Source organism: Camellia sinensis, chromosome 9 (genome assembly GCF_055761805.1).
Source record: "Camellia sinensis isolate YWXY chromosome 9, ASM5576180v1, whole genome shotgun sequence".
NCBI classification, from domain to species: Eukaryota; Viridiplantae; Streptophyta; class Magnoliopsida; order Ericales; family Theaceae; genus Camellia; species Camellia sinensis.
This window is the reverse complement of record NC_138969.1, coordinates 33,072,858-33,100,019: the sequence shown is the minus strand read 5'-3', so window position 1 is coordinate 33,100,019 and position 27,162 is coordinate 33,072,858. Positions and strand designations below refer to the sequence as shown.

Here is a 27,162-nt window from a genome sequence, read left to right as displayed (position 1 = left end):
GCATTGACTAAAATTACAAAGGTTGAATTGGTTCCCTAAAAGCGTTCAATAGGACAACCACGTTTTTATTATGCGCCTCTGCATCTAGCATTGGGTGGACCTCATGCAATAATTGTCCTAGCTCTACCTTATCTTTTGTTTTATTTCTTCTGCAACAATCATACACGCTATTTTGATTATGGATCTACTACTAGAAATTCAATGTGTAATCTCCCATTAAATGTTTATTTTGTTTACATGTATACAATGGAAATGGAATCGGATTATAGAATTAGAAAGTGAGATGAGAGCAATGTGGCCCATCATACAGAAGCCCACACCAAAACTCAACCAGGCAAATCACCTTGATTTTTGCTTGGCTACAAGCCTATGCAAAGCGACTTGGTTTTAGCTCTATAGTGATTTTCGCTTGTAGTAATTATAATGTTATGGTTTAGCTATTAGACATTTCACTTTCAGTAACTTTTCATTACTACAATGCCTTGCCTTGCATTGTTAAAAATTTATCTTAATGTTCTTAAGTCAACGAACTAATGAAGTTTTGATCTCCTTGAAAATTGTATGAATGCTTGTAAATTGCCAAACAAAGTCATTTACTGTTAGAATTTACCACTTAAAACTACTGTTTAATGTTGCAATTGTACTAAAAAGTGAATATTTTAAATTATAATTAACAAAATTTTGTTTCTTGTGCAGAGGGTATATGGCACCGGAATATGCATTATGGGGTATTTTAACCCACAAAGCAGATGTTTATAGTTTTGGGGTTGTCACATTAGAAATTGTCACTGGAAAGAACAATATGAAATATCATCCTTCTGAGAATTATGTCGGTCTGCTTGATTGGGTAGGTGTTTGGTTCTTTAAGGTTTTTGATTAAGTTCACATTTGAAAAAAAAAAAAATCTTGTTTTGGGACCTATCCGTTTGGCTTTATTGGCCAACTATAACAAGTTAACACAAACTTGGGAAGAGGTTGAACTACCTGAAGTGGTTGTGTCAAGGAGGATTTGCGCTGATCGCAATTATTGTTTACTAGGAATAAATGTTTTTGGGTCATGATTGTTGTCTTTATTTAAATGGTAGTTGTGGGGGCTGAATATTGGGAGACGTAAAGAGGCCGAATAGTTGGACCTGGAGAGTCGAAATTCATATACCGCATTCAGCTCCGTCTTATACATACAAATCCAGAGGTACCCATTCGGCCAAATAACCAGTTGAGTAAGGGGCCGAGTGAAGAGCGGTTTGCAACAAAAGGAGCCGAGTAAATAGTTATACGACGAATTGAAGGTGGGCCCAGCCCTAAAGCCCAAGAAAGAAAATATATAAATAGAAGAACATCATCCAGAGAGAGGCATGTGAGAACTAATAATTTGAACTTAAGACTCAAGCTATCACGAGAGGATACACTGACTTGTCCGTCGGAGTGCTAATTTCGGCACCCCCGACTGGAGTGTTCATTCTTTTTCAGGTTACCAGCTGAGGGTCTCGAGCGTCACATTGGATCGGAAGAGTATTTCTAAAACCACTTCCCCACAATTGGCGTTGTCTGTGGGAATACTCAGCTACATCCATGGCGGGCGTAACGGAAGATCCTCCGATAGTCGCTGACGAAACTGACCAAAGAGATGAACTCACTCCAATGAACATGCTGGGACCAGAGAACATCACTGTGAGACGCGCCTTGAACTTCGACTTTGTTGCCCATACTTCGCCCTCAACTTCAGCACATGAGACAATGCAAGCGATCATGGAACAGGTGAAGCAAAACGAACAGAGGTTGGAAAACATGATCGTTGAGAACGAGCGCCTCCGTCAGGACTTGGCCTTGGAAGTAGCAAAATCCAATCAAGCTACACGCCAAGATCCAGGACGACCGCTGAGAGCGGGTGGTCGAAGACCTCGAGTTCAGAGGCAGTATAGTGACAGCGACTCTGACTCATTATCCCCAGAGCCCAAAAAGAAGAGACGACTCGAAACTACCAGTTCCTCTGAAGAGAGTCCAAGTGCAAGGCATAAGCGAAGATGAAATGGTTCGGACGAAGAAGACCAGCACGATCCTTTTGTGCGACGGATCGCAAAGGCAGTACTACCCAAGAAGTTCAAAGCCCCGTTGTTCACCCTATACGACGGGAAATCGGACCCCACTGATCATATCCGCCATTATAAGCAAGCTATGACGCTGCATGCAGACGACGAGGCTCTCATGTGCAGAATATTTCCGAGCAGTTTGGGACCACTGGCCGTCAGATGGTATTATAAGTTGGAGCCGACGTCGATTAAAAGTTTCCATCAACTATAGAAATCCTTCAGGGCAAGATTCATCACCAACGAGGTCCAGCCGAAGCAAACCGACTCTCTCTGGGCAATGTAGATCCAGCCAGGAGAAACCTTACGAGCGTATTCGGCGCGCTATTAGAAATGTTTTAATCTTGTCGATGATGCTTGCAATGACTCCATGGCCATTACCGCCTTTAAAATGGGTTTGCATCCTGATAGTGCTCTCTGCAGTTCCTTGACTAGAAGACCCCCCAAAACAGTCTGGTCATTGATGAAGAAAGTCGAGGAATACTATAAAGTGGAAGATGATGCCTTGCGGGTTAAAACCGGAAACATGGCTAACAAGACGGCCCCTTCTGAAATAGCTCAGCCGGTAAATTCTGTACTACCTCAGAGCCCTGAACCACGACATCGGGCTAAACGAGACAAGAGACGGGATTCTCGCCGATCAAATGACCAATGCTCCCATCGAGCTAATGAACAACTTCAAGTAGATAGCAAGTGCACAAGGCGCGCAGGCAAGAAATATACGAAGTTAAGAGAGCCGATCAACACGGTTATGTCTAAAGTCCAACACCTTCCATTCTTCAAATGGCCGTCCAAAATGGTGGGACCTCTCGACACGAGAAGACGAGATAGGTGGTGCGAGTATCACAAGGACCATGACCATGATATTGAGAGTTGTTATGCATTGAAGGATCACTTGGAGGAATTGGTACAAGATGGTCGGCTACAATAGTACGTCCAAAAAGGAAACTCAACCAAAGCAATAGCCTTATGGCAGGATTCACCTCTGCTCGGCGTGATCCACATGATATACAGCCTGCCAATGACATCCGCGGTGCATATGATTCAGTCACATCCCGACCCTCAAAATCAACTCACTCCGGCTAAACGGCCTTATAAAGCTGCGAGCATTGCTTTTGATGATTCAGATTTGGCCGGAGTGACACTTCATCACATCAATCCCTTGGTAATTGAGTTACGCGTAAACCGATTCACCGTTGAGCGCATACTCATTGATCTGGGGAGTACATCGGAAGTTATGTATTACAAGACATTCACCAAACTCGGCTTCACCGAATTGGATTTTTCTCTAGCTCCTTATCCATTATTTGGCTTCAACGCTAATCCAGAGTACCCATTGGGCAAAATCACACTACCAGTTCGAGCGGGCTCCCGAATAGTGGATGTGAAATTCTTAGTCATCAAGCTGCCTTCGCCGTATAATCTCATCATGGGGCGAACTTGGTTGCATACCATACAGGCTATGCCAAGCACCTATCATCAACTGCTCCGCTTCCTGACAGAACGCGGCATTGAGCAAATCCGTGGCTCTCAAAAATCGGCACAAGCATGTTATCTCCTTGCTGCAAAGACACCAAAAGAGTTGGAAGTGAATTCTATTGAAGTGCCGGATCGAGAGAGCCTCAACGATGTTGGGCGGCTCCCAAGTGAAAAGGCCACGGAAGTCCTAGATCGAGTTGAAATTGACGGAAACCCATACAGGTTCTTCATGGTCGGTGCCTCCCTGAATGAAGCCTGTTAGGTTTTATTTATTGGCAATCCCGTTTGACAAAACTCCTTTGAGTTGTAATTTTATTCGCACTTTTATTTCAGTAAGGCTATGAGCGTTTAGATGCGAATCCAACCCGAATCAAGCATTTCAGAGAAGTTTGTGATGATAAAGCTTTCAAGATTGCCACTTCGCTGATTATGACGGGGATCGAGCTGCCCGGTCAGCTCGCGGGGGTCCAGGGGGCAGCGCCCCTTGGCGGGTCCGGGGCAGCGCCACGGCGGGGTCGAGGGGCAGCGCCCCCGAAGCAAAATGCAAAAATGCATTCAAAGTTTCCTGTCCGATCATGTTATATTTTTCCAGTTTTTCCATTTTTGGCCTTCCCGCTCGAGCGCATCTCAGTTTGTTCGCACGCAGTTTTTGGTCAGTCCGCTCGAGCGGGCTGTGTTGAGCTCGAGCGGAGATCGCGGGACAGATTCTATAAATTCGCGTGTTGGGTCAGATTTTAGGATAACTGCTTCAGATCTTCTTTTTGGTTTCTAGGGTTTATATCTAGGGATACTTTGGGAGTTTTCTTTGATGTTTTTATTGAGTATTCAACTCATGATCTAAAGAGAGTACATCAAAGGTTTGTTTGTTATACACAAAAGAGAGAGTTATTCTTCAGTTGTGGATTCTGAGGAATTCGAGCCTGAAGCTTTGGTGGAATCCGGAGTGGCTCATCAGAAAGACAATTCCGTGGTGAAGATGGGGTTGGAAGAGGCACATAAAGGTTGGTTCAATTAGGCGTTGTGGATTCGCTAGGTAATTGAGAGTATACCTGTGTAATTCCTTTAATTCTTCTTAGTGGATTGTCTTGTGGCTGTTGCCCGTGGTTTTTTGATCACAGTTGGAGGTGTCCAATTGTGGTTTTTTCCACGTTAAATCATTGTGTCTCTTTGTTTTGATTGTTTGATTGGGATTGTTATATTCTGCTTAAAATTGATACATAATCACAAATCAACATCTAGGGGATTTCTAGATTTTTCAAAGCCGACGGGCAGCAGCTAATTTCCTTCTTGCTCGACAACCTTGATGTATTTGCATGGACACCATATGAGATGCCGGGTGTGGATCCGTCTGTTTCACAGCACCGCTTAAACGTTGACCCTGAATGTAAGCCAATTATTCAGAAAAGCCGGCGGTCAGCCGTAGAGCACACTGCCACCGTTGTTGAAGAGGTAGACCGGTTGCTTGACGCTGGGGCAATCAAGGAAGTGACCTACCCTACTGTAGACGTTCCCGAACGCCCCGGGAGGGTGAGTCCCGTTCTGTTCATTTTGGGGTTACTAGAGTTCGGACTCTCAAATTGTCACGGTTCTTAATCTGAACCAAAGAGTCCAAATCCGGCAAATCGTTTTGAGAAACAGATTTTTAGAAAAAGAAGTGCCAAACATGGACTGCTTTGCCAGATACAGAGTTGCCACCTAAATATTTTTTATGGGGGAATTTAGGAAACCCTGACTCGGTGCCGAAGGCCACATGTCCGTCATCACCGGAGTTGTCTTGGCTCGGGAGCTAGGGTACGATTGGGGAAGGTCAGCTATGAGCACCCCCTCTCGCCCGATCCGAAGATCGGCCTCTACTAACCGTGATATCCGTTTTTGAAAACGTTATGTGTTCTTATTCCAATTATTAGCCTAGCGTTACTATATTATGCGCACAGCAAACAAGTATAAACTAGATTGCCTAATTTGGAAATAAGCATTGCATATCCGTTTGTCTAAAAAAAACTTTGGAATTTGCTACTCGCAAGTAGGCTAAAATACGGATTTCAACGAGTTTTTCCAACTCAAACAATCCAACCTCCACCCACAGGCATTCAAACGGTCTAACACATAAGTATCTAGCCACATGGTAAGCATGCTATCATGTTAACATTCACACGCATGCGAGATGCTAAAGCATAAATACTTACATCGTACTCCGTGCCAAAACAATAAACTAGTTAGCAAACATGCGTGATCCTAGTTCATGTTAAATTGACTAATGCAGCACATACAGGATGCAATTAGATAGGCTCGGCTAACCTAAACATGGTATGTGAAATGCTACAACTATCACGTATTCAATTTGAAATTGAAGTACAAATGCAGTTAGAATGATATGCCGAGCCTAGTGCATGCGAGGCAAATGTATGAATGCACGCATACATAGCATAAGGTATGCTAATTTGAACATGCCCTAATCTACCATCATAAGCAGGTAAATAAAATGGAAGAAAGAAATGGGGGTTGGAAGGCATTCACACACTCACCCACGCTTATTACAGATTCGTCCTCACTCGGAGGGACCAAAAGAATAATACAGATAATTAACCTACAAGCTAATTAAATATTACAAATTGCCTAATTAGCTAACAAACTAACTAAGCTAGGAAAAACAGTAAACTGCCTCGGGAAGAGAACCCAATGCAATGTGTGCTTGGGTCTTGCTCGGAAGTGCACCGCCATGCATAGGCTGCCTCTGTTTTCCTTTCTTTACTCCTCTGGAGGCTGCCAAAACCTCAGGATTGCTTCTCTAGATACTGGGGAATGCCATCGGCTGGGTAGAATGCCCACTGGCAGTGGCATGTGATCACCGGCCATTGGTGAAGCTATCGGCAGAGGGAGGATTGCCGGTCGGCACTTAGCACTGCCGGTCGGCAGAAAGCTCTTGCAGAATCTGCAATTGACAGCAACAGAGGGCAAGGCAGAGCATGGCAATACAATTCAAGGCATATATGCACCAATCATGTCCCTTATTATGTTAATGACTCAAAGGGACATGCTCCTTGGTTCTCGGACCATCAATCGCTCATTTCCATGCGTGATGGCCCAAAGGACCAAGTGTGCACATTTTGATGTCAAATGCAATGCAAACCAACAAACCAATGGGACTCGACCTCCATCATGACTTGGTCAAGAAGTAGAGCATGCATGCCAATGCAATGCAATCCTAATCATGCGAGCTAGCATGCAACATAGCAATGCAATGCGAGTGATGTACACTAGGCACACCAACTATGCAAGCAAGCAAACAAGCATACAAGGCGTGAGATAATGCCACCAACAAGTATGCAAGGCGTAATGTGGGTGTTTAAGCATGTAAACAAACATGTGACTTCATTCAATCATGCAAGTTCAATTATTCAACAACTCACCGATATGCTACAACATACAAGGAGTACATGCAACAAACAAAGAGATAGACTTAAACATGATTTGGGCAGCTCTAATAAGGCCCAAAACAGTGGCTAAAGTGACCAAAATAAAGGACTAAACACATACACACATGCACATGTTAAAGGGGCCAACACTTAGGCACAAATGGGACAACTCTCAAACACATTTGAAAGAGAATAATCATGGACATATGGCATGCAAGGTAAGCATTGAAAATCATGTTAAGATGGTGCCAAACCAAGCAAACAAAATAGACTAAGCATGCAATAAATGGCCCAAGTACTTGAAGCAAGTCAAAGGGGCTTGAACCACGACCAAGTCAACCAAGCCTCACAAGGCTAAGAGGACTTAAAATAGGTTCAAAGCAGACCTAGACCATGCAAAGGGGACCCCCTAGATGGCATCTAAGTGGCTCAAATTCAAAGGCATGTATAATGGCCAAAACATGGAACATGCTACACAAGTTTTCAAAGCATTAAAGAGGTGTCCAGGGAAAGCATACAAGCATGTCAAAGGGACTGAAATTACACGACAAATGGCCCCAACCCACTAAATTAAGGCAAGGATACATGCTATGCATTCACACACTTAAGGCTAACAAGCCCAAAATGCAAAGGGACTATACAATACATGCCATGGCTGACCCAAACAACTATGGACAGACCTCTAGCATAGTAAAATAAGCATAGAAGCTTCACAAAACTAGACCTAAAACAAGCTTGAACAAAGGTTTACAACCTAAGGCATGTTAAGGCAATAAAGTGGCATTACAAGGTTGGTATGCTAAGCATGCATGGTGTACCAAAACCAACAATAAACAGAGGCATATTATGATATAATAGGCACAAAAAATAGCCAAGGAATGGTCAACATGAAGCTTAGCTAGATACTCCCTCAAGAGGCCAAAAATGGTCCATTTCAAGGACAATAAGGAGAGGGGGTGGCCCTCTCCTTCTTGGGACCTCAAGGCACCATCCCCACCTCTGAAATCTCTCAAGATTTCAGTGGTGAGGAGGACCAAACACCAAGGTCTCGGAGCTCACTCAAAATAGCACAAAATGGGGTCTCTCAAGGCCTAAGAGGGGTCAAACACCTCCAAACCACAAAACACTCTAAACAAACTATTTAGAGGGCCTAAAAACAGAACTTTTTTATGTTATACACTAAGCACAAAAATAGTTCTAAGATAGGCAAAAAAAATAATGCAAAAATGGGGAATAAATGGACTAGTTTCTTACCCTTGTTGACTTTCTTCACAAATGGTGGACCAGCTGATTCTTCAAGCTCAAAACCACCCAAGAACACCAAGAACAACCTCTGGTTCTTCAAGGAACCAAGAAAAGGTGAAACACTATGTGTTTGTGTGCAATAGTAAGACACAAACACACTTAAACACACACAAAGGTAAAAAGAGAGAAAGGTATAGAGATAGAATGTGTATCAATCTTAACCCTAGAACTCAAAAACCCTAATATGGCTGTCTAAAATCTCTAACCTAAACAAGGGAGAGGAGGGCTCCTCTTATAGAGCTTCTTGTCTTGTAAAGCTTACAAGACAAGCTTCTAAAGAGAGAGATCCCTCCATACACGTGTATGGAGGTGAGCCAAATGCAAGACATCTGTAATAAAATATCTGCAAAAGCAGATGAACAGTAGTCGGCTGCCCAAAAATGCCATTTTGGCAAAAGGGAGTGCCGACCGGCAACAAAGAATGTCGACCGGCAATATAGATTGCCGATGGCAGCAAAACACCAGCCGGTGGCCTCTGGCCATGGCCGGTGATGTGTGGGGATGCCTCACAAGGCATTCCCTGCCCCTCCAAGGCAAAACACAAGTGTTTGGTGCAAAACCAGACACTAAATAGTCAAGTTCGGAGATCCTGAGGCAAGGCGCGTAGCCAAGACCTCCGGGAACTCCAAACGAACACAAACAAGGGTAATCACCAAGTGTTTCAATGGTGACGTCCAAATCTTGAGGATGGTCAAAAATGGGGTGTCTACACCTACATGGCTCTCGAATACTGTGGTTGTGAAGAAGAAAAATGGGACTTGGTGAGTCTGCGTTGATTTCACGGACCTAAACAAAGCCTGCCCCAAGGATTGTTTTCCCATCCCTAGAATAGACCAACTTGTAGATGTTACGGCATGTCATCAGCGTATGAGCTTCCTCAATGCTTACAGAGGCTACCATCAAATTGCCATGCATCCGGAGGACCAAGACAAAATTGCATTCCTCACCCCAAAAGGAACCTATTGCTATAAGGTTATGCCTTTTGGGCTGAAGAATGCAGGGGCAACTTACCAAAGACTAGTCACTGCCATGTTCAAGGAGCAACTCGGCCACACTATGGAAGTGTACATTGACGATATGGTGGTCAAGTCCAAAGAAGAGCAAACTCATCTAGCCGATCTGGAAGAGACATTCGGCATTTTACGCAAATACAGAATGAAGTTGAATGCTTCCAAATGTGCGTTTGGGATCAGTTTTGGCAAAATTCTTGGGTTACGTTGTCAACCTCCGAGGAAACGAAGCCAACCCGAGGCAAATCACAGCAATCTTGGAAGTTGGCTCCCCTCGATCGGTCAAGGAAGTTCAGAAGTTGATGGGGATGGCCGCCGCACTCAACAGGTTCATCAGTCGTTCCACGGACCGTTACCGACAATTCTTTCATACTCTACGACAGGGTAAAGCTTTCGAATGGACCTCTGAGTGCGAAGTCGCTTTTAACGGTCTGAAGACTTATCTCTGATCAGTTCTACTATTGACAACACCATCGGCAAGCGACTTGTTGATTTTATATCTGGCCGTCTCTGACCGAGCCGTTGTAGACACCCCATTTTTGATCATCCTCAAGACTTGGACGTCATCGTTTGAACACTTGATGATCATCCATGTTTGTGTTCGTTTTGAGTTCTCGGAAGTCTCGGTTGCGCGTCTTGCCTTAGGATCTCTCAACTTGACTGTTTTATGCTTGGTTGTGGACCAAGAACTTGTGATTTTTGCACCTAAGGGTAGGAAGTGGCTTGTTAGCCATCTCCTTAACCCACTGGCTATGGCCTGAGGCCACTGGCCTTGTTTTCTTGCCACTGGCCAAATGTATTGGTCGATCGGCATTGTATTTGGTCGGCCGGCCATTTTCTTGGTCGAACAGCCATTTTTTCTGGCCGAGGCATTTTCTTTGCCTTTTTCAGGCATTGTGCATGCCAGTTGCGCCAGCTGGTGAGCACAAACTCTGCCCTCCATACACGTGTATGGAGGGATTTTATCCTTACACTTAGCTTCCCTAGGAAGCTTGGAATTGGATTTCCTATAAGAGGAGGGCCTTCTCTCCCTTTCCAGAGGTTCAGCCAACTGATATAGAATATATATATCACTCTCTCTCTATATCTCCTCCTCTCTCTATAGTTATGTGTGTAATAGTGTTCTAAAGGGTGTTTTGTTCATATTTTTGCACTAAAGCACCTAGTGGTACGCTATCCCTTAGTTACTGAGGTGCTAAGGAGTTGATTTCAGAGTTTTTGAGTTGGTTTTGATCAAAAGGAGGTGCTGGAGTTGGTGTTCTTGAAGTGTTCTTCAAGGGTGAGAAACTACTCTTTTATTTCCCATTTTTGCTTAAGCTTTTAGCAATACTTGCATACTGTTTTAAGCTTAGTGTCCAACTGAAAAAAGTTCTGTATTTTCTTGCTAAATATGTTTGTTTAAAGTTACTTTTGGGTTGGGGGTTTTCTACTCCCTCTTAGGCCTTGTTTGACCTTATTTTGTGACCTTCTTTTTGAGCTTTGAACCCTTTTTGTCTTGACCTTCTCACCACTGAAATCCAGAGGATTTTCAGTGGTGGAGAAGTGGTTTTGAAGTCTTGAATAGGGGAGGGACACCCCCCTCCCTTTGTATCTCATTTGCTTGCATTGTTGGCTCACCATAATAGCATGCTTGCTTAGCCTATGTTGACCTCATTTCAGTAGGTTTTTAGTGTTGTTTTAGCATGCCATGACTCTATTTTGGGTGGGTTTAGTTGGCTCTTACATGCTTCATATACTTGCTTTGCAATCCCCTCATTTGCCTTAACATGCACCTTGTGTTTAGACCACAATGCTTACATGTTTTGGCTTAACTTTGAGAAGCTTTTAGCTTTGTTTTACCATGCTTGAGGTCTGATTTTGGTTGCTTGGGTCACATATGCCATGCTTTGTATAGCCACCATGCAATCTAGCTTGTAGCATGCATTGCTCATACCATTAGCATGATTTGGCATCTTTTGAAATCATATTTCAGTCCATGTAGTGTAGCCACACACTCATGTTTGCCATCCTTTCAATGCTTAGAAGAGTTGTTGTTTTGTGCCTTAAGATTGGGTCATTGTGTATGTCTCCATGATTAGGTCTTTGGGATGCCATCTCATTGGGTTTTGGGGCTTATTTTGACATATTATAACTCTGTTTTTCATTGCATAATTTATGCCATGTTCGGTTGTGACAGGTGTAGTGTAATGCATCCTTTGTAGCCTTGCATGCCCTTCGTTTTTGTGCTCACCTTTCTAGCATGTTTTAGCTTCATTCCATGCATGTTCTAATCTTGCATTGACCTGCCTTGGGACTATTTTAGATCATCTTGCCCCTTTGGGGCTCGATTCTTGTAGACTTGGTGCAATCCCTTTGCTAGCCTTAATGCTTTGAGCTTCATGAATGTTATGTTTGTGCTATATGTGTGATTTGGCATCACTCTTGACATCATTTCAGAGCTCATTGCATTGCCATATTCTCATGTTTACCATGCCTTGCTCACGCTTGAAGATTGTGCATTGTTGCCTAGCTTATGGGCCTTTATATGCGCATGTGTGTTTTGCCCTTTTGGTGCCATGATTTTGGTACTATGGCCACTGTTTTGGCATGGCTGAGGTCCGCCCATTTCAGTTTAAGTCCATTGAGCATGTTTGCTTTCATGATATTTGCATGCTTGTATTGTATCATGTTTGCATGTTTTGCATATCACATGATATTTAGCTAATTGCATTACATAACATTGTTGCATACTTGGCGTGCCCATGTTATATTAGCTTAACTTGCATGCTTAGGTTGCATTGCATTTGGCATGCTTGCTACCTTAGTCTTGTGTGCATACTTGAGTCCTATTGCATTTGGCATGCTTAGGTTGCATAACATTGCTTTTCCATGTTGCATTGTATTTGGCATACATGCATTGCATTGTGTTTGGCTTGGGGTGTCAAACCAAACACGAGGGGCGAGGAACGTTCATACTTGAAGTGACGAAACGTCCCTCAATCCTTAGTCGCCAACGCTCTTGATCCAACATGATAGAGTGTGAGGCATTCAGGTGTTTTTGTGCATTCACTCCACATTGATTTGCACACTTGGCTCCTTTGGCCATCACACATTGAAATGCGTGATTGATGGCCCGAGGGTCGAGAACCATACTCCTTCGAGTCTCAAACATGATAAGGAGGGTGGTGGTGCAAACATTATCTTGTAAATGCCTTGCCATGCACTATCTATCCTCTGCTGCAGCAAAAACAGCATTCTGCAGGAAGGGATGGCCGGTCGGCCATCTTCAGTGCCGGCCGGCTAACTTAATCTGGCCGAGAGCTCCACTTTTGGTCGATGACCATTTTCCCATGGCCGGTGACTTCATCTCTTGGCCGGTGACCTCCCACAGTGCTCAGGGAGTGTTTCAGAAGCATCCCAAGGATTTTCACAAATTTCAAAGATGCAAAACAGTGCAAGCAGAGGCAACATGCGGCATGGCAATGGGTTTCCGAGTGAGGAAATCGAGCATGCATCATTCAATCATTCCGAGGCGGAGCTGCGGCGGCCTCTTTAGTTTCATACTTAGATTGTTTTGTAATTAATTTGTTAATTAATTAAGAGTTTGTAATAATTAATTAGCTAGGATAGTTGATTTATTATTCAGTTTGTATTATTTATTCGGACCCTCCGTTGAGAGGGCAAATTTGTAATAAGTGTGCGTGCGTATGTGAATGTCTTACAATCCCACGTCTTTCTCCCTTTTACTTACCTACTTTTGATGGTTAGTTTTAGGTCATGTTTCAATTAGCATACTTATGTTAGCATGTTTGCATACATTCATTCGTATTGCACGCACCGGGCTCGGCGCATCATACTAATTTCATAGTATTTCAATTCCAACTTGAATACGTGTATCGAGTTGTCGCATTTCACATGCCATTCTTATATTAGCCGAGCCTATTCTAGTTGCATTTTGCATGTGTTGCATTAGCCATCTTAACATGAACTAGGATCATGCATGATTTCTAACTAGTTTCTTGTTTTGGCTCGGAGTACTAGGTAAGTACTTATGTTTTAGCATCTTGCATGAGTGTGAGTGTTACCATGATGGCATGCTTGCCATGAGGCTAACTACTTATGTGATATAACTGCTTGAATGCCTGTGGGTGAAGGTTAGATTACTTGAATTGGAACAATTCATCAAAATGTGTGTTTTAAGCCCACTTTAGGGTGGCAAAATCATGTTTTCTTAAGCCCACTCGAGGGTGGAAAATCCACGTCTTAGCCTACTTGCGAGTAGCACCTTCAAACCATTTTCACAAACAAACATGCAATGCTTTGTTCCAAATTAGGCGATCTAGTTTATACTTGTGTATTGTGCGCATCACATAGTAATTCTAGCTAATTAACTGGAATAAGAACGCATGTGTTTTCAAAAACAAAATATCATGCTTAGTACAGGCCGATCTTTGATCGGGCGAGCGGGGGTGCTCATAGCTGACCTTCCCCAATCGTACCCAAGTTCCCGAGCCGAGGCAACTTTGGTGATGACGGACACGTGGCCTTAGGCAACGAGTCAGGGTTTTCTAAATTCCCCCAAAATAAAATATTTAGGTGGCAACTCTGTATCTGGCAAAACAGTCCATGTTTGGCATTTCTTTCTTAAAAATTAGTTTTCCAAAACGATTTTCCGGATTTGGACTCTTTGGTGATTTATCAGTCTTGCATTGCACTTTGCAAGATCAGATTAAAAACCGTGACATTTGAGTCCGAACTGTAGAAGCATGAGGCCCTCAGGGCGCGTCTACAGCCGTCAGTGTCGTACTGTTAAAGGAAGAGCTTGGGGAGTAGCGACCAGTGTATTATTTGAGCAAGGCAATGGTTGATGCCAAAACACGTTACCTTCCGTTGGAAAAACTGATCCTAGCCCTCGTCATGGCAGCAAGAAAACTGATGCATTACTTCCAGGGGCATAGCATCGGGGTACTAACAGATTACCCCCTTTGGTCAGTACTACGTAGTGCAGAAGCATCAGGGCGCGTTTCAAAGTGGGCTCTCGAACTCGGCCAGTACAATATTCAATTTCTGCCTAGAACCTCAATCAAGGGGCAAGTACTTGCTGATTTTGTGGCTGAATTCACGGGGGGTCTTGCCAACTTCAAGTCTGAACAAATTCAACCCAAGCCGAATTGGAGAATTTACGTTGGGGACATTTGGCAGTTGTACTGTGACGGATCATCCAACTAACGGGGCAGTGGAGCCGGAGTAGTAATCATAGCTCCCGACGGCGTAATAATTGAGCAGGCCGTCAAAATCGGCTTCGAAGCATCAAATAATGAGGCCAAATACAAAGCCCTGCTAGTCGGTTTGTGGAATGCACACCTTCTGGGTGTCCGGCATTTGCTTGTATTTTGCGATTCAAAATTGGTGATCAATCAGCTGAAGAGAGAGTACGCGGCCAAAAATGACCGTATGGCAGCTTATATGAAAACGGCAAATTCCTTGCTGGCAAAATTTGACCATCACAAATTGAACCAAATAACTCGTGACCAGAACACACATGCAGATGCCCTGGCTTGCCTAGCCTCCGCCATTAACTCAGAGATTAAACGGACCATTGAAGTAGGTTTCATCCCAGAGCCGAGCATTGGCCCTTCTGAGGAAGTCCAGGTCAATGTCATAGAGTCAGGACCGAGTTGGATGGACTCCATTGCTGCATTCCTGTCTTCTGAACAGCTCCCAGCGGACAAAAAAGAAGCACACAAGCTGCGAAACAAAGCCCTGCGATACTACTTGGATCCGCAATGAAAGCTTTATAAAAAATTCTTTTCTGGTCCATACTTGGAATGCATCTATCCGGACAAAGTCAAAGAACTTTTGACCGAAATACATGAAGGCAGTTGTGGCGCCCATTCTGGCGGGCGCTCTTTGGCTCATTGAGCTATGACACAGGGGTATTATTGGCCGACAATGAGAGCCGATGTCGAATGCTACGTAAAAAAGTGTGAACAGTGCCAAAAGTTTTCTCCTTTGACCCACCTGCCTGCTGAAGAGTTAAGCTCTATAACCAGTCCTTGGCCTTCGCCCAATGGGGATTTGACATTGTCGGATCACTGCCTCGTGCCCCGGGTAACAAGTGATTTTTGATTGTCGCAATAGATTATTTCACAAAATGGGTAGAAGCGGAAACACTAACGCACATCTGAGATACCGATGTGAAGCGTTTTGTATGGAGAAATATCATAACACGATTCGACATTCCAAGAGCACTTATTTCAGACAACGACACCCAGTTTGATTGCGGTGTCTACAGGGAACTGTGCAGCAAGTATGGTATTTGGCCCTATTATTCCTCCCCGACTTATCCACAGAGTAATGGCCAAGCTGAAGCCTCCAACAAATCTATTTTAGATGGCATCAAGAAAAGGCTGGAGAAAGCTAAAGGAAGGTGGGTTGAAGAGTTGCCAAGTGTATTATGGGCTCATCGCACTACTCCAAGGCGGTCCACTGGGGAGACGCCGTTTGCTTTGTGCTTCGGAACATAAGCAATCATCCCCTTGGAGATCAGCCTCCCCACCTTGAAATCAACAGTTTTTTATTTGGCCCAAAACGACATGATGTTGGCCTTGGATTTGATTATGATTGAAGAACGGAGAGACCGTGCCCTTGCATCCATGGCACGGTACCAGCAACAACTTGCTAAGTCATATAATCAGCGTATTCAACTGCGCCGCTACACACTAGGAGAGTTGGTCCTGAAAAAAGTGCTTATAGCTGCCAAGAATCCGGCCGACGAAAAATTGGGTCCTAACTGGAACAGCCCTTATCAGATCAACTCAGTCGCGGGAGTAGGGACATATCGGCTCAAAGACATGTCTGGGAGAAGTCTGCCACGGCCTTGGAATTCCACGCATTTGTGTAAATTCGATCATTGACCTGACTTGTGGGGCATGATACTTGTTTTGAATGGTTCACCATGTACATATTTCACTTTTGCAATGCAAAGTTTCCTGTTTTCTTATCGCGCAATTCAGTTCAAAAGTCTCCGGATTCGGAGCCCTATTGGTGCATGACACTTTTGGGCCGATTAAGCCTTCGGATTCGGAGCGCCCTTCGTGTATCACGATTGGCCAAGATAAGTCTCCGGATTCGGAGTCCCATTGGTGCATGACACTTTTGGGCCGATTAAGCCTCCGGATTCGGAGCACCTTTTGTGTATCACGATTGGCAAGATAAGTCTCCAAATTCGGAGCCCCATTGGTGCATGACACTTTTGGGCTGATTAAGCCTCCGGATTCGGAGCCCCCTTTGTGTATCAAGATTGGCCAAGGTAGGTCTCCGAAATCGGAGCCCCAATGGTGCATGACACTTTTGGGTCGATTAAGACTCTGGATTCGAAGCGCCCTTCATGTATCATGATTGGCCAAGATAAGTCTCCAGATTCAGAGCCCCATTGGTGCATGACACTTTTGGGCCGATTAAGCCTCCAGATTCAGAGCGCCCTTCATGTATCACGATTGGCCAAGATAAGTCTCCAGATTCGGAGCCCTATTGGTGCATGACACTTTTGGGCCGATTAAGCCTTCGGATTCGGAGCGCCCTTCGTGTACCACGATTGGCCAAGATAAGTCTCCAGATTCGGAGCCCCATTAGTGCATGACACTTTTGGGCCGATTAAGCCTTCGGATTTGGAGTGCCCTTCGTGTATCACGATTAGCCAAGATAAGTCTCCGGATTCGGAGCCCTATTGGTGCATGACACTTTTGGGCCAATTAAGCCTCTGGATTCGGAGCGCCCTTCGTGTATCACGATTGGCCAAGGTAAGTCTCCGGAATCGGAGCCCCATTGGTGCATGACACTTTTGGGTCGATTAAGACTCCGGATTCGGAGCGCCCTTCGTGTATCACGATTGGCCAAGATAAGTCTCCGGATTCGGAACCCCATTGGTGCATGACACTTTTGGGCCGATTAAGCCTTCGAATTCGGAAGTGCCCTTCGTGTGTAACGATTGGCCAAGACAAAAAGCCTCCGAATCTGAAGCCCCATACATTCATGACACGATAGGGTCGAATAAGACTCCGAATTCGGAGCACCCTTCGCCGATATCACGATTGGCCGACAGCAAGCTTCCGAATTTGGTGCTCCATCCATGCGTGACATGCTTGGGCCGAATAAAGACCCTGGATTTGGAGTGCCTTGCGTGGCTATCACAATACACCAAAAATTGAAGCATGCAAGCATTCAAAATGAAATGTTTCATTCAATTGAATTGGGACAAGCTGTATAAACGTAAGCTGAAACATGCAAACATTTAAAATGAAATGTGTCCTTAGATTAATCGATTGGCATGAGGTGTATTAATATAAGTAGAAAGTACGCTAACACTTGAAAACGAAGCGTTTTATTAAATTAGCCAATAGTTACATAATTTTGTACTCAATCTGCGTTTGAGCATTACAATGTCTACTTTTATCCGGCGTCTCCCTCATCATCACTCTTCTCGACTTAGAAGGCAGAAAAGGAGAAATGATCACATTGGTATAACGGCGACGCTGAATCAACGCCTGCTGCTCGGAGAGCCTTCGCGGCCTGAAGTGCCTTGATCCAACCGTGCTTAAATCCATGATTTTCACATCGACAAACTTCCTCGGCGAGCTTTTCCTTGGTCTTCTCTATCTCGACTTTCCGGCCTTCATGGAAGCCTTTTTCATAAGCCCTTCCCATCGCAGCCTCTATCGCAAACATGCTCGCCGTATCACGATCGGCAATTACATAACTGATAAGTCGTTGGGTCACCCTTTCTTCCACAATTGGGTTAGCTTGACCGGCTGGTTATGTCTAAGCGGCTTTGACCTTCCTCAACTCGCGCTCAGCCACTTCCGCGCGAGCTTCCAAGTTTCGAATGCATTCATCCTTCTTCTCTATTTCACGTCGCGCGGCACGAAGGCACATGCTGATTTCATAGGCGGTGTACAACCCTTTCACCGCCCCATGAACGCCCTCTCGAAACACCTCGAAGTCAGGTCGACCAACCATTGACTGCTGGACTTCGGGCAGAAAAATCTATCGTGCAAATTTGACTGCCACGTTCAGATCGCGGATGATGGAATCTGCCTCTGTCATCGGTTTATTCCCGATGAAAACTAAAAAGCTCAATGGGCGTAGTGGCCCACTTGCCTCACTTCGCGAATGAGGGGAGCTCCCCCGTTGGCGCTTATCCTTCCTCGGTGACCTGCTCCGTCGATGTGGAGAGCGATGCCTCTCATGTTCTGCAGATGTCTTACCTTCCATACGGGGAGGCTCGCCACCGCGATTCATTGCTGAGTCCAGCTCAGCCAGCATCCTACCCTCTCCCTTACTGTTGAAGAACAGTCTATTTGACATTCGCACTTATCTAACCTTCCGCAACAAACTGGTTTAGATTGAGTCTGAACACAATAAGTGAAATTACGGGCGCGAAGAACCCACCCCATTTATTCCTAATGCATGCAGCGCCCCTAAGGCGATTTCATTAATGCTAAACTCCAAAAGCCCGATGCCGATCGACGTGTGCTGCAGCCACGCCACGAACTAATGATATTCGGCTTTCGGAGTTCATACATTGGCCAGGACAAAGGCAGATTTATTAATCTGATCGGCCAAATATCTAAGCTCAATGCCGATCGATCTGTGCCGCAGCCACTCCATGAACTAATGATATTCGACTTTCGGAGTTCATACTGGCTGGGGCAAGGGTAGATTTATTAATCTGATCGGCCAAATATCTAAGCCCGATGCCGATCGATCTGTGCCGTAGCCACTCCATGAACTAATGATATTCGGCTTTCGGAGTTCATTGGCTGGGACAAAGGCAGATTTATTAATCTGATTGGCCAAATATCTAAGCTCAATGCCGATCGATCAGTGCCGCAGCCACTCCATGAACTAATGATATTCGGTTTTCGGAGTTCATACATTGGCTGGGGCAAGGGCAGATTTATTAATATGATCGATCAAATATCTAAGCCCGATGCCGATCGATCTGTGTCGTAGCCACTCCATAAACTAATGATATTCATCTTTCGGAGTTCATACATTGGTTGGGGCAAGGACAGATTTATTAATCTGATCGGCTATTCGACGAGGATAAATTACTAAATTGCCTAGTTATCTAATCGACAAGTGTACACGAATGTTTTATCCAAAGTAGCAAAAAGCAATACCATTCATCAATAGAAAAATTAAGCACAAATAATAGCAAAGTACAAAGGAAATTTTCATTAGTAAATTAGGCACAGACTGTAGCCCTTTTACATATGAAAACTACTAAACAAAAAGCTACAAGTTTGCATGGAAATGCCTAGCAAAAACTTAAAAACTGTAGTCATTTTACACATAAAAACTACTAAACGAAAAACTGCAACAATACATTCAAAATCCTTAAATAAAAACAACTAAAGTGTCGCCCTAATCAATCCTCGGAGTCAGACTCCAGCGGTTCAACGTCCACTTGATCGTATGGAATCGGCAAGCCAATGTCACATTAGCAGCAGCAAAGGCTTTGAGCCAGCCGTGTTTGAATCCCCGATTTTCAAATTTGGGGACTTCTTCCACATAATTTGCGAGGGCAGCCCTTTGCCCAGTCTCGTACGCCTTAGAAGCCTCGGAGTTGGCTACTTCATTCGCCTTCTTCGATTCTTCCAAGTCAGCCTCCAGTTTGGCAATCGCCTCTCGGGTTGACTTGAGCGCATCTTCACTCACGTTTGCCCTCTTCTCGGTAGCCAATCTGAGCTGGTTTGAATTTCTTGCCCTTTCCATCTCAGCCTCGGCCCTTGCACCTTCCATCTTCGCCCTCGCTGCTTCGAACTCGACCCTGCTTCTCTAGCCCTTAACTTCCGATTGTAAACGACCAATTCGTTCGATGGCGTCATGCTGGCAATAGGCTATCTCGACTATCCTTCCAACCATCTGCAAAACAAGAAATTAAAACCAAAACAATATATGCATAAAAGGGAAAGACAAGATCAAGGTATATACCAGAAGAGCCGATTGAACGGCTAATGCTATTGCCAACAGATCCGGCTCCGCCCAGAAAGCCGCCTTGTCAGCTGGCAATAAGACCGACGAAGCCATGCTCAACGCCATGGCTGGATCTTTCATAGCCGACGCGTCAGAGGAGATCGGCATGTTTTTTTATCTTTGGTTGAACGACAAAAGGCACAACCACATCCGACTCCTCTAAGCGCGGCTGCTTGTCAGTCGGGTTTTCTTCAGAGCCAGCCTCGACCTCGACAGGATGTTTCTCCGCCCTTTGCTCAACCTCCTGATCCGCCTGCATAACCGTCTCTGACTTGGCATTTCGGGTTTGAGCCGTCTCCTCCTTGATAACAGACAGGGAGGGCTCAGCTTCGACGACAAGTGGCACTTCAAATCGAATGGCCTCTACTCTCCGCCGCGCGGCTATTCTTTCCGCGTTTTTATTTTTGGCAAGTTGTGTGAGTGACAACCCGGCCATGTCTTCGGGGTATGCGCCGGGAAGGTCTTCTAAACCAGTAAAATGTCGTCGAAGGAAAGGTCCCCTCGACCCAAAGTGGACGGAGGGTTGGCTGAATTGAGGCCGGCTTCCTCAAAGGCCAACTTCAATGCCTCGTCTACTTCGGCTTCGGACTGGTCTGACTCTTCAGCGACCTCCTCAGCTACTTCCACTCGCTTCGAGTCGGATCTATCGAAACCAACTTGCCGCAAGTTTTTGAAGTTGGTTAAAACAAGAGCCGTAAGAAACTCTTCACCTCTCGGAATTGGGATGTTTTCTGTCACCAAAAATGTCGTATACATCGGCTCGTATCGAAGGAGAATGTGGGCCGCCCTCCCTTGTTTCTGAAGGCTTGGACGGCCGAAGTATTTGAGTGCGACTTTAATTTTCATAAGAACGGCGTCGTTGGTTGAAATCAAAACTTTCTTCAAATCGTTTCCTGCGCAAGCAAAACCATGAGACCGCAAAGATAAAACCTTGTAAATATAAGAAAAATAAACGCAAGAAGCTATATGGCCACCTGGTCCACCCTTCCGTCTAGGAATAGGATCTAGGCGGTCCTTGCCTTCGCCGAATTTCCAGTTACCTCGGACAACGACCATGACATCATCGATTCGCTTGCTAGAGCTGGAAAGCATAGTCACTACTTGATGGTCAGTGTCCTTGGCCCTAAGCAAATAGCGCCCATGCTGGCCAGAAGACTTGGCCAAGGCATAACAATGCCGAATAGCAGGTATGTCGAGATTAATCCTAAGGCGACGGTTTAACTCTATAATCCCCATTACGATTCTAACAAAGTTTACATTGGGTTGGGAAGGGATTAGACCCCAATGGCGAAGGATAGCCCTAAGGAATGGGTGAAGGGGGAAACGGACTCCACCCTCTGCAATTGATAAGAGAGGGAAGACGATTGTGCTTTCATCAGCCCTCTCTATATCAAGGGTGTCGTCTGTCACAAGTGACAGACAGACGTCATCAGGGATAGAAAAATGGCGTCGAAAGCCAGAGACTCGATCCGCAGAGAAAAGGTCTTTCAAATGCTTTGCCATTTTCGTTAACCTATAGGAGTATGCTAAACTAAAAACAAACCAGGAAAAGGGATTCAGAGTAGAGAGGAAGAGAACTTACAAGAGACGGAGAGGACAATGAAGGGTAAAAGAAAGTTGTAGAGGTGAGTCGGAAGGCAGTCCAAAAACTTCAAGCATCCAAAAATGTGTATGTATTCGAAAAGACGACAAAATTTTAAATCACAATAAATGGAAGCGTACGAAGGAACGAGAAGTTGAAATGATGACCAGAAGGCGTGTGCTCTGACATCCGCGTTGGAACGAGGTTAGCCACCGAATTTCGGCTCTGACTTTTCGAGTTCGAAACCAAACACACCAGCTAGGGCTGTTCAAAAATCCGTTCAAACCGGTAATCCGGACCGAACCAGACCGAATCATACGGTTTGGTTCGGTTCTATTAAGAATTGGTTCGATTTTGGATTAAGAAATATGAAAACTGTAAAAACGGTTCGGTTAATAGATTTTATGAAAAAACCGTGGTTCGAACCGAACCGAATCGAATTTTAAAAGATATATATATATATAATATCAAGTTTTATTGTTATTAATTGGTTTTTTATAATTTTAATGATATTATGATAGTATAGATATGTAGTATTAAGTAATGCCTTAATATTATTAGTTTTTATCATGAGTTAAATGTAATTAGTTTGAGTAATTATTTTGCTAATATTAACAATTTATTCTTGTAAATATAAATTTTTGGAACCGTAAACCAAACCGAAACCGAACCGTTTTTTCGGTTTGGTTCTGGTCCGATTTTACAAGTGTAACAGTCTGGTCTGGTTCTCAAAATCACAGAATCGTTAGGATCGGTTCGGTTCTTGGATTTTCTCAAAACCGAACCAATCCGGACCGTGTACACCCCTAACACCAGCCAACTGTCGTTAGTGGAGTGTTTAGGGGGGCAATTGTGGGGGCCGAATATCGGGAGACGTAAAGAGACTGAATAGTTAGACCTGAAGAGCCAAAATTCATATGTTGCATTTGGCTCCGTCTTATACATACAAATCTAGAGGTACCCTATTCGGCCAAATAACCAGTTGAGTAAGGGGCCGAGTGAGGAGCGGTTTGCAACAAAAGGAGCCGAGTAAATAGTTATACGATGAATTGAAGATGGGCCCAGCCCTGGAGCCCAAGAAAGAAAAGATATAAATAGAAGAACATCATCCAAAGAGAGGTATGTGAGAACTAATACTTTGAACTTAAGACTCAAGCTATCACGAGAGGATACACTGACTTGTTCGTCGGAGTGCTAATTCCGGCACTCCCGACTTGAGTGTTCATTCTTTTTCAAGTTACCAGCTGAGGGTCTCGAGCGTCACATTGGATCGGAAGTGTATTTCCAAAACCACTTCCCCACAGTAGTGAATTACTTCTATTTAGGATAAATAATATTCCAATAACCTTGATATCTTTTCTTTTGTTGTTTTGGGATTTATAAGTTCGAGAGGTTCCATCCCAATTGGGACCACAGTTGTTTCTTGATGGGAACTTGATTCTAATTAGTTCTTGCAAGTAAGGGTTATTTTACTGGCTTGTCACTTTTCATATGATCTATTTCTTCTTCTAATTTCAGGCATTTGTTTTACAACAAAAAGGATGTTTAATGGAGTTGGTGGATCCAAAGTTGGGTTCTAATTTCGACAATGAAGAGGCAATAAGAATGATCTAGGTAGCATTATTATACACTAATCCATCACCGGAACTTAGGCCTGCTATGTCTGCAGTAGTAAGCATGCTTGAAGGTCATGACAGCATTCAAGGATCAATCATGGATCCAAGTAATTACGGTGATGAATTCAGATTCGAAGCCCTCAGAGATGAGTATGATGCTATGCAACTCCAAAGTTCATGTAATGATCAAACCCTTGTTGATTCATTGGGCACAACACGAAATGGCTCGTCCTCTACGTATGCCCATGATCTTTATGCAATAAATCTGGATTCTCTATAACACAGCCTGCACGAGGATGCGTCTTGGTGGCTCTATGATATGTTCTGTAAGGTATTTCATGATTGCCTTCTTTGTTACTCCATTTTCCTACTTTCAGTATGCATTGACTTTTGTTTTCAGATGTACGAGAAGTTCTTTCAATTTAAATTACTATTCAAATATGTAGCCTTCATGTTCTACCTAGTCTCTCCTATTTGGCCCAATAAGATTTTTTTTTTTTTGGGTTTTTAAGGCAAGTTCAAAAATTTGCTAATAATGTGAACTGTCATGACATAAAAACCTAATTTGCAATGGTAATGTACTGTTTAGGACATTTACAAATAGTGCCATGGATAAGACTTGTTTATTAAAAACTCTTGCTCAATGTTAAAAAAAAAAAAACATAAATAAATACAATTTAACTACATACATTTTTTATATCATATTTTAGTATAAACTAACACAAATAAATTAAAACTCATAAACAAAGTCAAAATATCCCAATCTTTTATTACTTTGTGTGTGGGTGAAAATCTGACCACACTGCTCGCCTAGTAATCAGCTGGAGAGCACCGGCAGAATAGATGGCTTTAGCAAACCTGTAACAGAAAGAAAAAGGCTCCGGCGGTGGCTCTTTCACCCGGGGGCACTCCGACGATCAAGTCAGTATATCTTTCAAAGATAATCAAGTGCTAAACTTATTGCTCAAAACATAATTTGCGTACCTTAGACCCACGGGGGTGCCTCTCTTTTATAGTTTACTTAATCCAAGTCCCACTAGAAGCCTGACTTCTATGAACTCTAATTCAATACTGACTTTGGACTCTTCAAGAGATAAAGATAAACTCCCTAAGAGTTTTATCCTGATCTTGGCTAAGTCTTCTCTTTACTCTAGGACTCTTGTCCCTTATCCGCTTATCTCGAATTCCGATATCTTCGGAGATCACCTCGGCCTCGCCAAAGATAACCTCGGCATAACTACCACGACACGTGGCACCTCGGCTGACACGTTGGTGTCACCATGCCACGTGTTGGTACTCAGAAAATATATCCCCACAACTGCCCCCTAGGTTCTATTACCTCGGCATTCTGAGGTGATGGAACCTATATCGATATCTCTTTCTATACATTGGTTTACAAACTCTTCAGCCGAGATCATTTATGTTCTCTTCGGAGAACAAGAATTCCAGTGAACTTTCCCACGCGCATGAGCTGTCATGCATCACTTCTCAACGGTTTCTCTTACACGTCTTTACCTTATTGGTCCATGTTTGTGACGCGCCTATAAACCACGTTTTTCCTGCGTACGCCGCCTGACGTATGCGCTGCTCCAGGCACATTGATTATCTTTTGCCACCGTTTTTGGCTTTTGACAAAAACTCTTCCTTCTTCTTTCATTTTTTCACTATTGCATTTGCTGTTTCTCTCTCTAAACTCGTTCTTTCGAATCCGCCATTGCTGAAGCTTCCAAGCTCTGTGTTTTGTCTTCTTGGTGGAACTTTCGTCGTTCTGCCACATCTGTAACTACTGACTGATTTCGGCAGTCCTCACATCGGCTTCATTTTTTCTGGTAAGCAACTGTTCCTTCTGATTTCAATTCTTGACCATTTCTGGAATCTCCTGTTATTACTGCCTTGCTCAAATATCTATTTTGTGAATCATTCATCTGAATGTGTTTACTCTTTGATTTGGCCCTTGCCTATACCTTGAACACACGCACCGTTGCACCACTTCACTGTATTTTTGCCACTGATCTTGGTCCTTTATTTCTTGTATTCTTCATGTTCTTGATAGCCCATCCCTGTTCTTGTTTCTGAAACTTCGCCTTTGTTTTCTGTTTTTTGTGTCTTTGCCAGATCTCTACCTTCGATTTTTGCTTTCAATTTTTACCTTCATAGATTTAGGTTTGGGATTTGTCTATAGAACCTATCAATTCCTAGGAAAAAACTGAAACAATCCTTACTAGCATATACCTAGAGTTTCGCCGAGGTCCCGATAACCCCTTAAAAGCATCTTCTTTCTGAAACCAAGCCCTCTGTGTTTAGGCTGACGTTATGGGTATGTGGAGGCACAGGGTAAACACCCCGACCAAACTTGAGTACTTTAGGCAAGAGTTCTCTATTCCTGCCGATGTTCACCTTAGGCTAGCTGGGGATGACGATTCCATCATGCCTACAGAAAATACGATGCCCTTTCCCATTGTAGTCTTTACTGAATGTGGACTTCGGCTTCCACTTAATCCCCTTTTTCGCGAAGTTCTTCACTACTATAAGTTGAACCCCATGCAACTTACCATCAACTCCTATCGAGTGATTAATGGTATCATAGTTCTAGCTAGGCAGGAGAACGTTAGGATCACCCCTGCCGATATCCAATATTGTTATACCATGTGCGCCCTGAACTTAAAAGAAAAAGGTTTCGTCTATTACCTCAAGCCGAGGTCCACCGAATTCAAAATTGTAGCCGACCTCCCGGACTCCAACAAGAGGGCTGGAGATGACTACTTCATTGCCTCTGGAAATTGGGAGTTTGCCCCAGACGAGGATGTCCATCTATACCCTCTTCCTCGAACAGTTAAAGAGGGCAAGGGTAAGAGCCCAGTGTCGATTACTTAGTTGTTTCTTTTTCAAGTCTTCAAAACTTTGTCTGTTTCTAATGTTTTGTTCTTCTTGCAGATGTTCGCAAGCCACCAAAGGATTTTCGCCAGTCCTACGTTCCCAGCAAAGACTTAAGGAGGCTCTTAGATCTGTCAATCCAAAAGCGCAAGGCTCCACTGGTACTGAATTTTATTCCGACGTACAAGTCTACACTGTCCGACGTCCCGAAAAGAAAGAAGAAGAGCTTATCTCCTCCCTCTGCTACCACTCTACAAACCGCATCAACATCTCGGGTTGACCAAGGGTCAACCTCTGATCCAGCCGATTAACTATCAACTTCAGCCCCATACTTAATCCCAATACCAGAAAGAAAACGTCGGCGATGACTTGTCAAAACTGCTGAGATGGGTCGCCCGAAGCTTGTTGCTGTAGATCTCTTAGCCGACCTACCTGCCGACGTTGATGCTGTTCCGACTCAATCCATGCCCCCACCAAAGCCAAAAAGAATAAAAAAGGCCCAGCCCAAGGCCAAAGCTACTGAGGTTGAGGCTGAGGCTGAGGATGCTCTGCCTATCTCAAAATTGGCTGAGAGTAAAAAAACTGCTTCTGCTTCTGCAAAAAGGTCTGCTGAGGCCCAGCCATCGGAGTCCACCCAATCAAAGAAGCCGAGGTCATCGTCTGCGATGACCTCGGGTTCCACAATACCAAAAGTCCCCTGGACACCTGAGATCACTCTAGAGGATAAACCTGTCCTTGCCAGCGACAGCGCCGATGATATAAACGTCAGCGTGG

The 27,162-nt window shown here is 44.1% G+C and overlaps 1 pseudogene across 1 annotated transcript in view; it reads left to right on the top strand.

Moving 5' to 3' along the window:
* LOC114306487 (putative LRR receptor-like serine/threonine-protein kinase At1g07650) overlaps window positions 1–26,668 on the top strand; it is a 30,323-nt pseudogene extending 3,655 nt beyond the window's left edge. The window contains exons 7-9 of the transcript XR_014341252.1: window positions 697–847; window positions 23,417–23,967; window positions 26,449–26,668. The product of XR_014341252.1 is annotated as a putative LRR receptor-like serine/threonine-protein kinase At1g07650 (transcript). The remainder of the gene's footprint in view (window positions 1–696; window positions 848–23,416; window positions 23,968–26,448) is intronic.
* Window positions 26,669–27,162: the final 494 nt, after the last annotated feature.